The following is a 14,406-nucleotide window of genomic DNA, read 5'->3' as shown; positions in this document are numbered from 1 at the left end:
TTTGTCTTTGGTCTCTCAATTTTTAGCAGAGTTCCTGTCATTAACTTTTTGAGCCTTGTATGTTTTCAAGCCTAAATTGGCTTTAACTTTTCGTACCAAATAGTCCGAGTACTGAGCCAACCGGACTGTTTTCCTACAGAATGTGTTGGCAGCATCTTTTGAAAAAGGACCATTCCTTCTACCTGAACCAGGCTTTATATCAACGGACAAGTTCTCCCGCTACTGTTTAATAACATTGTAATCAGTTTGGCGGCAGACCTTTGATTGTTTGGCCAACTTTTTGTTCGATCTCACTACTTAATCTTATAAATACCGATTTCGAACCAAAATTTTACACAAATATATAATATCTATGTACAGATGTGAATCTTGTAACATCTTTTATCATAGCTCCCATATTAGGTGCCCTTCTGAAAATCACTTAAATAAATCTCTTATAATTATCGTAATCAGTTTAAAATTCGATATCAATAATACATATTTATACTGAGATCATCGCACCTCATTTTATGAAGATCGGCCCATAGTTGGTCATGGCGCCCACATATGGATCACTTCCGAAAAATACATTAACGGAAGTAAATTTGCTATAAATATCGATATCGAAGCAAGGCTTTACACATATTAGTTATACCTATGCAAAAATTATAATACTGGATTTTGTGACGATCAGTCCATAATTGGTCATAGCTAGGTAGTAGAAGAAATGCTTGGTGTTGAAAATGTGTAAAGTGGGTCCAACAAAAAATGTTCAGAACAAAAAAACCTAGAAAACCAATATTTGCCACAAATAGTTATTACCAGGGCAAGGATTTCTATGCAAATGCATGTTTGTAGTCAGTAACTCAAAATAAGTTCTTACAATTTATCTTTCCGAATCGAAGAATTTGCAACAAAATGGCATATTTTTGCATATTTTGTTATAAATGCATATTTTGCATATTTTTCTTTAAAATTCATATATTTAGCATATTTTTCCATTTTATTGTATATTTAATTTTCTTTTGGATATATTTTTATATTAGTGTACACTATATATTAGACCGTACCTCAAAAAAAATTCCCCGTACACCCCCTAATATATTGTATTTCTGCAAGACAGTTACGAATAATTTATTTTTCGCCTTTTTACATTTTTCGTTATATCTTTGCCATTTGCAGTCGGATCTTAAAGTATGATCTATCAATATTTTTGTCTTGGGCCATAGACCTAAAGTATTCCGTTCTAGTATTTATCCACCAGATCTATGTTCCTACAACTCTAATGCCAGAAAAGTAATGCCTGCAAGAAATCATTAAACTTTTGCTAACGAAGTAATTCAATAATACCTGCAGAACAGTCTGCATATACCGTCGGATGTATACATATTATATAACGAAATCGTATCTTTTTGTCAAAGATAATTCGACAAAATGTGGTATAATCTTTTCTATTACTCCAAGGACGAAATCTATTGAATTTGGTTAGAATAGGTCCATTATTTCTCCTAGCCCCCATGTAATTGCCTTATCTGAAAATAGTGAAATTTATATTTTTCTTTTATTAATAAATATATTTCAAATGAATTTGTTTTTATTGCATATTTTTGTAATTTTTTAGTGCATATTTTCTCACTTTATAATGCATATTATAAGCGCATATTTTTAAATTTTTAGTGCATGAAAATCCTTGTTTTGGTTATTACTAATAGCTAAATTATGTAGTCTAAAAAAGGTTAGATCGCTAAATAGTTTTACCTGTTTTCTTCAAATTTATTAAAGGAATATTATTTCCTTAAAGAACAAAAATTCTATTTTCAAGGAATTTCTTTTAATGTTGATTGGATATCTATGAAAATATTTATTTGGATAGATATCCCACTCGCATCCCAATAAGCGACCAAAAAGCTCCTAAAGGAATAGATCTAAGCTTTCGTTTGACCAAAAATTAAAAAAGTTAGATTGTGCAAAAAAATCAAAAATTGTATGTATTGAGTTACAAAATATTTATTTTGATAGATATCCCACTAAGCCACCAAAAAGATCTTCAAGAAAAGACCTAAGCTTTCTTTTGAGCAAAAAAATAATTCAAACAAGAGGAGAGCTATATTCGGCTGTGCCGAATCTTATATACCCTTCACCAAATTATACTTTAAAATAAAGATTTTAAATATTTTTAGGTAAACAAAATTTAAATTTTTTCTTCCAGTTGTTTTTTTGAAATTTTTTATTAAAAAAAAAATTTGTTTTTAGTTTTTAAATTTTTTTTTTTAATATTTAGTGAAAAATTTTTTTTTGGTTAACTATGGTCTTACTATGGTCTTATATACGTCGATGCACAGGTGATTAGATATCCATATTGATATCCATATAGCAACAGAGCCGGAAGAATTTCGGAGATATTGATGTATGAATCGTGTATGTAAGTTATTTGGGGGCTTCGGAAAGTTTATTTCAACACACACAGACGGACATAGCTATATCGACTCCGCTATCTATAACGATCCAGAATATATATACTTTGTGGGGTCGCAAATGAAAAATGTAGAAATTACAAACGGAATGACAAACTTGCCACTCATGGGTATAAAAAGTGTACATTTCTTAACTTTTTTTTCAAAATGCACACTTCTTTTAATTTTTTTATTTTTTTTGCTCAAAAGAAAGTTTAGAACTTTTCCTTGAATAGCTTTTTGGTCTTTTTGATTTTGCAATAAAAAGACAAAAATTTTATGTTTTGAGTTACAAAACATTAATTTTGATGGATATCCAACTTGCATCCCACTAAGCGGCCAAATAGGTCTTCAAGGAATATATCTAAGCTTTCTTTTGGGAAAAAAAGTCAGAAAGGTTTTTGACATAGAGAATTATACACAGAGAAAACAGATTCGTTATCGCAACCAAATTTGTCGCCAATCGAATTTTGTCGGTTGCAGGTACTATCATACAATTCGATTGCGATTACTGAATATATTGGTACTCACAACTGTTCATAAAAAAATATTTCGGTTGGAATAGTCATTAAGTATACATGTGCTTAGGCTTTAGGCTTTCCCAATTAAAAAACATATATTATTTATATTTTTAAAATACATATTTCTTTATTATTCCTAGATTTTACCTAAAATAACTCCAAAAGAAAATACATGGAAAATAATGTACATATCGAAGGCTTAATATAAAATAGAGTTGTGTAGCTCATGAATGACCAAGTTCAATTGAGCTATTCACTCAACTGAGCGAAGTGAATCATTCATCATACTGAGCGTTTTCAGCTCAGCACTGAGCGTTTTCAACTGTGCGCTGAGCGGTTTCAGTTCAGTGCTCATGAAAGAGCTGCACAAGCACATTCATTTGTCGTCTTCAATGTTTCAGATGTTTCACATGTTTCACTTTACTCGTCAATGCTCTTACATTCTTTCGCTCACTGACATTGAAAAGTGAGTGAGTATTGTGTCCTACAAAAATAAAACGATCATTCGAATGTAGGTTTGTTATGTATGTATATGATCGAATGCTGCCGCGTATATATTTTTGTTTCAAGAATTATTAGAGTTATTCAAATTGTTTTTGTTTTCATGAAGAAATTTTTATATGTGTGCTATTAAATGAATGTGAATTTATTTATGGTATGGTGATGTAGAATGAAATAAAGAAAGAGTATTGCTACAGTTTGTAAGTAAATTTCATAAATTAATAATAATGAAAAAGGGAAATACATAATTGTTATTGTTAAAATAATAATTGTAATTGAAAATATGTAATTAGTAAAAAAATACTATTTCAAAAATACATTAGTGGGATTATATCTAACAAAACACATAATTAAAAAAATACAATGTACTGATATTCTTAATTAAATTAGCAATATTATTTCAATCACTTTTTTAGAAAACATATATCTTATGCACTTTTTTACAATACTGCTACATCAACAGAACATTTGTCAGCTGCCATGAGCACCTATCGTGGGTTTTTCGCTGTTTTTTGGAATGACAGTTTAGAATTTCTGAATTTAAGGAATAAGATTTATAAAATCTTATTCCTTAAATTCAGAAATTCTATTTATATATTGTTATATCATAAAATAATTAAGTTAATGTTGAAAATATACAAATTGTATCACAAAACTATTTTTCTTTCGTATTTTTAGTAGAAATTTTGTTGATCATATATATAAAGTTGTAAAAGTCAGGTAAAAAATATATATTTTGCCAATTGATAACTAACATTATGTAAATGGAAAAATACCCAAAAATTGCAACAATATTCATTTTGGTTTAGTTATTGTCACATTTTTATTTTGGATCACAATTATCAGATCATCAAAATATTTTTCCTTTTTCAAATTCCAGTTAATATCTTGAGTTTTTTGGTAATTTTATTATTTTGTAGTAAAAGAATACCTTATAGTTAGTGAATGTTCTGCTAAACATTTGGTTAGCATCGGAAATTAGAAATAATAAAAAATGAACTCTTTTTTCCGCAAAAATATTAGTTTAATAAAATACAATTTTATTTTTTAAAATTTTAATCAATTATTTCACGCATAAATCTCTAATTGTCAAAAGACTGTGTGTTTTTACAACTAACAACAGAAATAATTGATTTAATTCACTACAAGCAATTCTCAAAATGAAATTGTCATTATACAACATACTGAGATAATGAGCTAAAATAGCGACCTAGTTCATTTCAGTGAGCTGAGCTGAAAAGAGCGGTCACTTCACTGAGCTAATAAACCCAACTCTAATATAAAAATGCCCTAACTCGTGTTTTTTATGACTTGATTTTTTTGGCTAATTATGATATATGATCGGACCATTTATCGAATTAACTTACAAAAAAACACGAGTTAGGGCCTTTTTATATTAAGCCATCGATATGTATAATGGACTCGAAAATTCAATTCTCTTGATGGCATGAGTTGGAAAACATGATATCCTTGATAGCAAAGTTGAAAAATTATTCAGTAACTAAAAGTATTTGGTGTTCTTGAACAGTTTTGATATATGGGCAAGTACCAGAAACTGTCTACCAACAAAAAAATTTTAAATGAATCAAACTTGGAATTCTTAATTGTAATATTAGACTAGATATGTTTATTATATTTTATATATATACAAAATGTATTTCGATGGTCATTCATACAAAAATGATTACCAATTCCAACACTAGCTCAGATATCTTAATATTACACAAAATTTTTAATTTTTTAATGTGTTTTTATCATTACTTAAATGTTAACAAGATGGTTCGATTGACAGCTATATGTTTGACCATTCAATTTAAGTACAAATTAATTTTGAGTAATTTCACTTTGAATGGAATTTTTTGCAACTTCTCACGGAAAAGGAGATAATTTTCTAGCATCTGCATAATTTGTAACGAGCGTCACGTAACGTGCGTCACAAAATGTTCTCGGCTTTTTATGAAAACGGCAAATGTTTTTTCATGCAAATAAGTTATATTAGAATTCTCTTTCATTGCTCTTTCTTTTAGGAATAAGATTTTGTGTGCTCTAATTCGCTAAAAGTACGAATAAAAACATCAACTTTTAATGTTACTTCCACTTTTTGTAACGAGCGTCACAAAATTTTGCGATCAATTATTTCGCAAGAAATGGCAACTAAAAGGAAATGTCTTATGCCATTTGGAATTGCACTTAAATCTCACTATAGCGTATAGTATACGTTGGAAGTATCTTATTTGAAAAACCAAAAAATTTTCATATTTAAATCACGCAAATCCTGCGTGACGAGGATTTGCCCATATACATAAAATTTTTTTCTATTTATGTTAATGAAAATTACATAAAAATCATTTGGAGATTATGACCCAATGAGGGTGGGTAAAATTATAGGGGGTCTAGAAAATGTAAAAAGGCGCATCACGATTCTTGTTCTATGCGTCATTCCAAGAAACTATGCTGGATTTGCCGGATTTTATTTTGAAAAAGTCAAATATTCTTAAATTTTCACAATAATTTTTCTCAATAAAATACGATGAAATCCAAAAAAAGTACGACAGCGCCGTCTAGCGACTTTCAAAAATTAAACCCCCACATACACATTTAACTAGAGGAAATAACATTTTATTTTGACTCGATTCTTGAATATTTATTTTTTTTTTGCTTGGACCAGCACTTAGGGGATGACCCCTACTCATGCAATGCATTGTGTTGGAACTAGGAAAATAGGTTATCGGAAGGAGAATAGAGGGAGTAGTGTTTGTGGACATTTGATTTGAATTTTCCTACATTGAAAGGGACAGGTGCGGCTAAAAAACGACTTTTTTCTGTAGTGTGTTGTGCGATCCACTAACCAATCGACCACGAATGGATGAGCCCCCGCTGATGAACGCGTATTTCGCAAGAAACGGGTATCGGGAACAAGTTCCCTAATTTCATCAGAATACATTTCATTGTAGTATCGATAGAACAGTGAAACACAACCCACATTGCGACGATGCTCCAGAGAATCAATAGAGCTGGATACCCTACTGTCGCCGATAAGTTGAATGAATATGAATGGCAAATGTTGCTGTCATCTGCAAAAGAATAGATAGGGTTGGAAGTTTGACTTAGAAGGTCATTTAGACAAATAAGGAATAGAGTAGGAGAAAGAACGGAGCCTTGCGATACCCCTGAATTAATCTTGAACTCATTTGATGAGATCCCATCTACAACAACTCGTATAGTGCGATCTCTGAGAATGTGATTTTATTGAGGAAAATTTTCGTTGAATTTCATCTCAATAACGTTACTTACCAGAATGATTATCGGAAGTGCACATCCGATATAAGGTCCAATGTGACCAATTATGGATCGCTATTCACAAAATTCAGTAGTATGATTTTTGTATACAAATTAATCAAATAAATCAATATAGATTTGTTTATAGTTTAATGTGTTTTTCGGTGGTCCTTATAAATGGGCCGGTCTTCGTAAAATTCATTGCAGCGATTTCCTTATATATGGGGTTTATTTATGCCAAATTTTAATCTGAGAGATGAGTATTAATTAATTGTTTGTGAATAAATGCTACCGATCTTTTTAAAAAAAAATAATGTGTTTTTTGGAAGTGGTCCTTATATGGGAGCAATAAACAATTATGCCACAGCGATTTGTATGTATATGGGGATTACGCTTGTCGAATTTTAACCTGATAGCGATATTTAAAAAATACTTATTTGTATTCAAGTGATTTTCGGAAGTGAGCTTTATATGGAGGCTTTGGTCAAATAGTAAAGCATAATTTATTTAAAAATCACAATGACATTAGAACGTATTTCTAAAATATAATAACCCATTAACTTCATCTGCACCTGTAGAATAATTATCTTCATTCGATAGGATTGTGAATCATTCCAGAAGGCAAAAACTCTGCGATGTAAATTTTGAAATACTTGTATTAAGAAAATCAAATTTTATTACCAGTACATTTTTTTACTGACTGGAAAAAATTTTACCAAACCTGAAAATTCATGAGTTTGTTTCAAATATACATTTCACACCCAGTAGTGTAAAAACAGATGAATACGTGAAGATGAAATTCGAACCAGATGCTATTTCGTAATCGAAAATATAATTAACGAATACATAGTCGGTTTCACAAAAACAAAGTTGGGAAAAAACATGCATGAATATTTCTAACCTTTGCTGTTTGATGGTGGGATTGCACTTGTTCATTATATGGTTTGTGTATGAAATGGTTTTTCAGGTGAAAAAAGTAATTGAAATTCAAATAGAAAAAATCATATACACATAACATACCGTATATCCTGTGGTTTTTGGTGGAACATGTAAGCATTTTTTTTTACTTACTATGTTTCGTAGAAAATACATCAAATTACACTTTTAAATAAAAAAAAAAAATTTATTTTTTGTTCTGTTATAAATTTTCTCTATTAACCTGAGCAATGACCTTAAACAATTGCTGCATTAAATAAATTAATAAATGTTATTTTAGTAAAATTTCATTTCGATTGAAAGTGGAATTATTTATGTTGTTTATTTGGAAAAAAGTAAAACACTATTATTGTTTTTTCAAAAATTTAAATTAAATATCTTTAACAAGTATTTGATTTTATTTTTAATATACAAAACGTGTTGACAAAGCAGTGAATCGTAGGAAAAAAATAACAGTTTTTATTGTGCAATCTAGAGTTTTTTTATTCTTAAACCAAATTCTATGTTCGTATAAAAAAAGTATGAGAGCTTAAAAAGGCTTACAGTTTAGGACCTTGTTGATTTGATATGACATGATTGCACCATTATATTTATGTTTGTTTTTGGAGGCTTGAAATCATTTATTTAAAAATGTGTAAATATTTTTTTATAAATTTTTACATTTTTTAACTTTTTTTAATTATTGATTTCAGGAACTAATATTACTGTCCAACAGAATTCTTGGAACAGAATAGCGACCATATAATTCTGAAAACGCATGTTGAGTAGATAATTTTTGTAGAATAAACTTATAAACCAGCTGGTCTGAATTTTTATACCCTACAGCACCATATTGGGGAGGGTATATTGGGTTAGTGTTGATGTTTGTAACGTGCAGAAATATTGCCCCAACACCCACCTTAAAGTATACCAATCCGCTCAGGATCACTCTGAGTCAGGATTCTGAGTCGATTACCTACTGGTCGAAATTTCAAAGATAATTCGACAAAATTTGGTCTAAGCACGTCAATTGCCCCAATGAATTTGGTTAGAATCAGTCCATTATTTCTTCTAGCCCCCATACGATTGCCATATCTGAAAATAGTTAGGCTCTCATAAATATCTTGGTTATATAGATATCCAAACCAAATTCAGCAAGAATAAGTTTCATATAATCCGAACTTACCTCACCATCGGTGATCGGTCCACAATTAGTCATATCTGCCATATAGACCCACTTCCGAAAATCACTTAAACTAGCATTAATCTCTTAAAAATGTTGGTATTCCAATAAAATCAGTACAAATAATTTATATATATATAAAAGTCATGCCACCAAATTTTATAACGATCGGTCCATAATTAGTCATAGCTGCCATATAGACCCACTTCCGAAAATCACTTAAACTAGCATTTTATGGCGATTGGTCCATAATTAGATTGGTGTAGGGTATCATATGGGCTTGACCGACTATACTTTCTTACGTGTTATACCCATCACCTTCGTGAGAAGGGTATATATAAGTTTGTCATTCCGTTTGTAATTTCTACATTTTTCATTTCCGACCCTATAAAGTATATATATTGTGTATCCTTATAGATAGCGGAGTCGATTAAGCCATGTCCGTAAGTCTGTTGAAATCAATTTTCTGAAGACCCCAGATATCTTTGGGATCCAAATCTTCAATAATTCTGTCAGACATGCTTTCGAGAAGTTTGCTTTTTTAAAATCAGCAAAATCGGTCCATAAATAACGGAGATATGAGCAAAAAACCGGGACAACCTCGATTTTTGACCTATTTTTGATCTATATCTGGATTATTAAGTCATTAATATAGACAATATGGATATCTAATGATAGATATTTCAAAGTCCATTGCAACGATGTAGATAAGGCTATAGTAAGTTGGACCTACAATGGGTCAAAATCGGGAAAATATTTTTTAACTCGAATTTTTTTTCATCAAAAAATTTTTTTTGTCGTAAATTTTTTTTCCAAAAAATTAAAAACTAAAAAAATAAATTTAAAAGAATTGTTTTAAAAAATTTGGAAAAAAATTAAAAAACTATTTTTAAAAAAAATTAAATTTTGTTTACCTAAAAATATTTAAAAAAAAAATATTTTAAAGTATAATTTGGTGAAGGGTATACAAGATTCGGCACAGCCGAATATAGATTTCTTACTTGTTTTTTTTTACAGTGGGTCAAAGTTTTAATTTTTTGATCAAAGGGAGCATTATACTAAAAAGGGAGCATATTAAAAAAAGTTGTATGTTAATGTCTGGAGAATACTTATTGTCAAAGTTATATTGTGGAATTCTATTTGAATCATTTTTTGGAAGATCTTAAACCTCTATCTCCTCTCTATAGGGGTCAATTTGACCCTTTTTCGGAAAAATCTAAAAAAGTCTTTTCAAAAAGGACATTTAAGGATTTAAATATTCTACGAAAATTTTTGCCGAAAAATTTAAGATATTCCACAAAAATTATCCCAGGAAATTCAAAAATATAAATCCGACAATTAGAATTCTCTCAGACATTAACTTACATAATATTTTTCATAATACTCCCTTCGATCAAAAAATTAAAACTTTGACCCACTGTAAAAAAAACAAGTAAGAGAGCTATATTCGGCTGTGCCGAATCTTGTATACCCTTCACCAAATTATACTTTAAAATAATTTTTTTTAAATATTTTTAGGTAAACAAAATTTAATTTTTTTTAAAAATTGTTTTTTAATTTTCAGATTCGAATATGCTGAATTAAATTAATTTGTTAATGCAAAGTCGCTCGCACATTTTAATTTAGTACCAAATTTTTTAATTGAACTATGTTAATGATTGTGTAAAACATAATTTCATTAATAGTGTATTTTAATGGTTATAACTATAAAAAATCCGCTGCATTTATATATTTTCAATAATTGCAATAAACTATTAGTCAATTTTATTAAAATGTTATTATTGCAACCTTTTTCCAAACAATATTTCGTGTGTGTGTGTTGTTTTAACTATTCTATATTTTTATACCCACCATCAAAATATTTATCGCAGACCCACATATTAATATATATTCTGGGTCCTCATAAGATTTTAAGACGACCTAGCTATGTCCGTACGTTTGTCTGTTTAATACACGGTAGGACCCAAATGAAAGGAGCAACTATCTTATCACAACTACTCTCTGTTGATAAGGTTTGTTTGGTATTGAAAATGGGCAATATTGGCACATGATTTTTCCTAGCTCCCATACAAATGTTCCCCCCGGAATAATGCTTGAACTGTCATATTGTTTATGATGCAATCCTGATAAAAATTTGCAAAGTATGGCGAAAATCGAGCAAAATTTGTCCCTAGTCCCCATACAATTAATATCGGGATGAAATTGGACATAAATAAGTTTTATATGAACCTAAATCTTTCCACCAACTTTTGTGAGGATCGATCTATAATTGACCCTATAACCCCTATATTAGAAAAATATTTTATTTTCTCAAATAGATGGTTAGTATACAAGATTCAGCTCAGCCGAATGTAATACTCTTTCTTGTTATTATTATTTGATCTTTAAACTTTCTTAATAAAAAATCAGTTTCCTCTAATTATTTACTTAAATTCCCAGCCATAGTAAAATTAACATAATAATTGGATACCAAAAGCAACAAATATATAAAAGAAAACTGTTAAACAACACTTCACAATGGGGCAGAATCAAAATATGTTGTAACTAAATCCCATATTTCTAAATCTCTAAAATGATACCGTGCATATATAAACGCGAACATAACTATGATACCGTACACCTGCTCTAATAAATTAATAATTTTCTCTATACGATACTTACTAACTTCAAATCTATATATCTCGATTCCTAGACCTGACCCAGCGAAACACAGGGACTATATAACTTTTTTTCTCCTATATAACTATTCCCTGTGGGCAGAACCCCCGCTACATATAAATTTGTCATTTGATTTGAAATTTCTTTAACATTAATTTGCAAACCTAAACAGAACCAATATATAATATACTCATATGTAATGAAAATGATCTAAAGCTGTCCGTATGTTCAACTAAATATTCCGAAGGTACTTTTGAATTTACAAACATCAATATATTGACTATGGTCCTGATAATTTTCCTACGTTTTAGTATTTCTCTATCTAATTCTAGAGATAGAGACATACTCTCTAGAATGTCAAATAAATTAGTGAAATTGGTTCACATGACCGAATACATATACTATTTTCCGTACTTGTGTACTTGTGTACTCGCCCTGTCTATTAAAAAACAAATTTATCATGAATTGATCCGGTTTTGTTTGTTAGTTGAAATCATGTGTTGGTAGAGACCGACATTCCTGGCAGTGCTACTCTATCAGATTTTTATACTACGAGAATCGCCGATGATTGAAGTATAATGAGTTTTGACCCATATAAATCACCGCGTGATGATGTCATCTTTTCTAATCTAATCTTCTATGGAATCCGGATTTGTTAAGTGGGTAGATGCTTTTACATTTTCCGATTTCTATAGGTGTCTGCCGCAGGCTGCATGATTGATGCAGTGTTATGCAGGCTGAAATATCGACCATCAAGAGAGTGGTACACTGGTTGAGGTACTACAGAATATTCTGTGATCATATATGAATTTGTACCGACTGTATACCTGCTATCAAATCTCTCTTTAGTTTCTACACTCTAATAAATTTTCATGTAAATTTCCTACATTAATAGTAGGAAACTTTTCTCCTTCTATAATTAGGGTAAAAATACATGTTGTGTGTAAATTCAAATATTTTTTTTTATAATAAATGATTTTTGTTTTTTTTAGAAATAAAATTTTGACAATTTGTATATTAAACGTTCGAATTACTTTACACACTTTATGTGTAAAACTTCAATTTATGCACAATATATGTAATTTTAAATATAAAATGCTTATTATATTATAAAAATTTAAAATAAAACATTTTGTTTGTATTTTTGCTGAAAAAAGTATGTAATTGATTTTGATAAACATATTGTGCTTAAATTTACGCATATTGTGTAAGTTTACATGAAAACTTACTTACTTTATAGTAGTAGATTTACATGCATTTTTTAGAGTGTACATGACATCCAGATTGGTATATGATTTAATGAGATGTCAAGATATTATAACATGAAGCTAGGTGTCGAGTCATATTGATGTATCTGGCAACAACTTTATGTTTATGTTTTACTTTTATGTTTACTTTGACTACATCGAAGCTTACATGACCCCTGTACGAATACCAAAATCGAATTCTCAAAGGATGGGCTACGGTTTCTGATAGTCATGTTGACAGGCACATGCTTAGTAGTTGGACATGTTAGAAAATTGAATGTTGATTCCAATGACTTCTGAGTAAGTTGTCATTTCTGTATTCACCATCCTCTGATACTGCGAAAATTATTAATCCTTTTCTTCACGAGCTTACGGATCTATCGAAGATATATTAGGTGGATGGATTCGTTCATTCGTACATCAGATAAGTTCAGCACTGAATCAGACACGAATATGCAAAGACCTCATTCATCTATGGGACATGAACATGATCATCTAAGATATCACAAATAGACCAATCCATGAACCCAACTGAGCTGCTGTAACTGGATGTCTTTATAACCTATTGAAGATAAGCGATACCGGAAATCATTTGAAATGATTACATTAACAAAATACTCGAAAAATGTCCACTCAAAGTACACGCTTGCAAGCACATACAATTTTGTGAAAATGAGCGAATTTACTTAATTGTGAATAAATTCGAAAAGAATCAATCGATTTTTATCCTCGATATCTGATTTTGTTACTATTATATGCTGCTTTGCGACAAAGTAATAAAGCTGAACACGTTCTGCCGTTTTCGATATTTCATGAGTTTTTTAAAACATAAAAATTAGCTATTTCCACATAAAAAATATATTTTTTTCTTCAATTTGTTATTACAACTACGAAACTACTAAGCCGAATAAAACGCAATATATAAACGAATTAAAGGTTATGCAAATCATAATTTTTCTTAGTTTATTTTAATGAAATCGGACTAATCCTTTTTGAGTTATCATAAATTATGTATACACAGAGAAAACGGATTCGTGATAGCAACTGAATTTGTTGCCAATCGAATGATTCTATCTTTGTGACCGAATTTTACAGTTGTGACTACAATATTTTGTAAGGGGAAACTAAAGTTTGGTTGCCTCAACTGAAATTCTTCTTTATCAACTGACTTTCTGTTGTTAGAACTGAAAAATTCTATATATGCAACCGAATCATTCGATTGGCAACAAATTCGGTTGCTATCACGAATCTGTTTTCTCTATGTAGAAACATCTAAAAAATTCACAATTTTAGAAAAAAAAAATTTTTTAAAAATCTATCCATAGAATTCCAAAAATTTACCATTTTTGTAACGATGATGCATCAAATCTATATGGTGGTTACTGAAGCCGTTTTTGCTGTTGGCCTGTGTATTTGGCTTTGGTGTCGATTCATTTTTTTTTTATAGCGTTCAAACAGTGTCCAAAAAACCGGCAAATTTAAAAAAACCGGTTCAACCGAAAAAGAGTGTTTTTGAAAAAACCGATTTTGATTATTGTCTTTTAAGAAAACCAGTTTTTGTCTTCAAAAAAAACTGGATAACCGGTTAAATTTTTGAAAAAGGTATCCTTAAATTAATTTTTATTTCTGGACGCTAATAGGAAATGTGTTATGAATTGTCTACTAAATCT

General features: G+C 29.9%; 1 protein-coding gene across 1 annotated transcript in view; it reads left to right on the top strand.

Annotated features, from left to right (window-relative positions):
* LOC135961339 (probable WRKY transcription factor protein 1) overlaps positions 1 to 14,406 on the top strand; it is a 63,923-nt gene that overhangs the window by 1,487 nt on the left and 48,030 nt on the right. The gene's annotated exons all lie outside the window — the stretch shown is intronic.

This window comes from Calliphora vicina, chromosome 5 (assembly GCF_958450345.1).
Source record: "Calliphora vicina chromosome 5, idCalVici1.1, whole genome shotgun sequence".
Taxonomy (NCBI): Eukaryota; Metazoa; Arthropoda; class Insecta; order Diptera; family Calliphoridae; genus Calliphora; species Calliphora vicina.
This window is presented reverse-complemented; position numbering and strand designations above follow the sequence as displayed.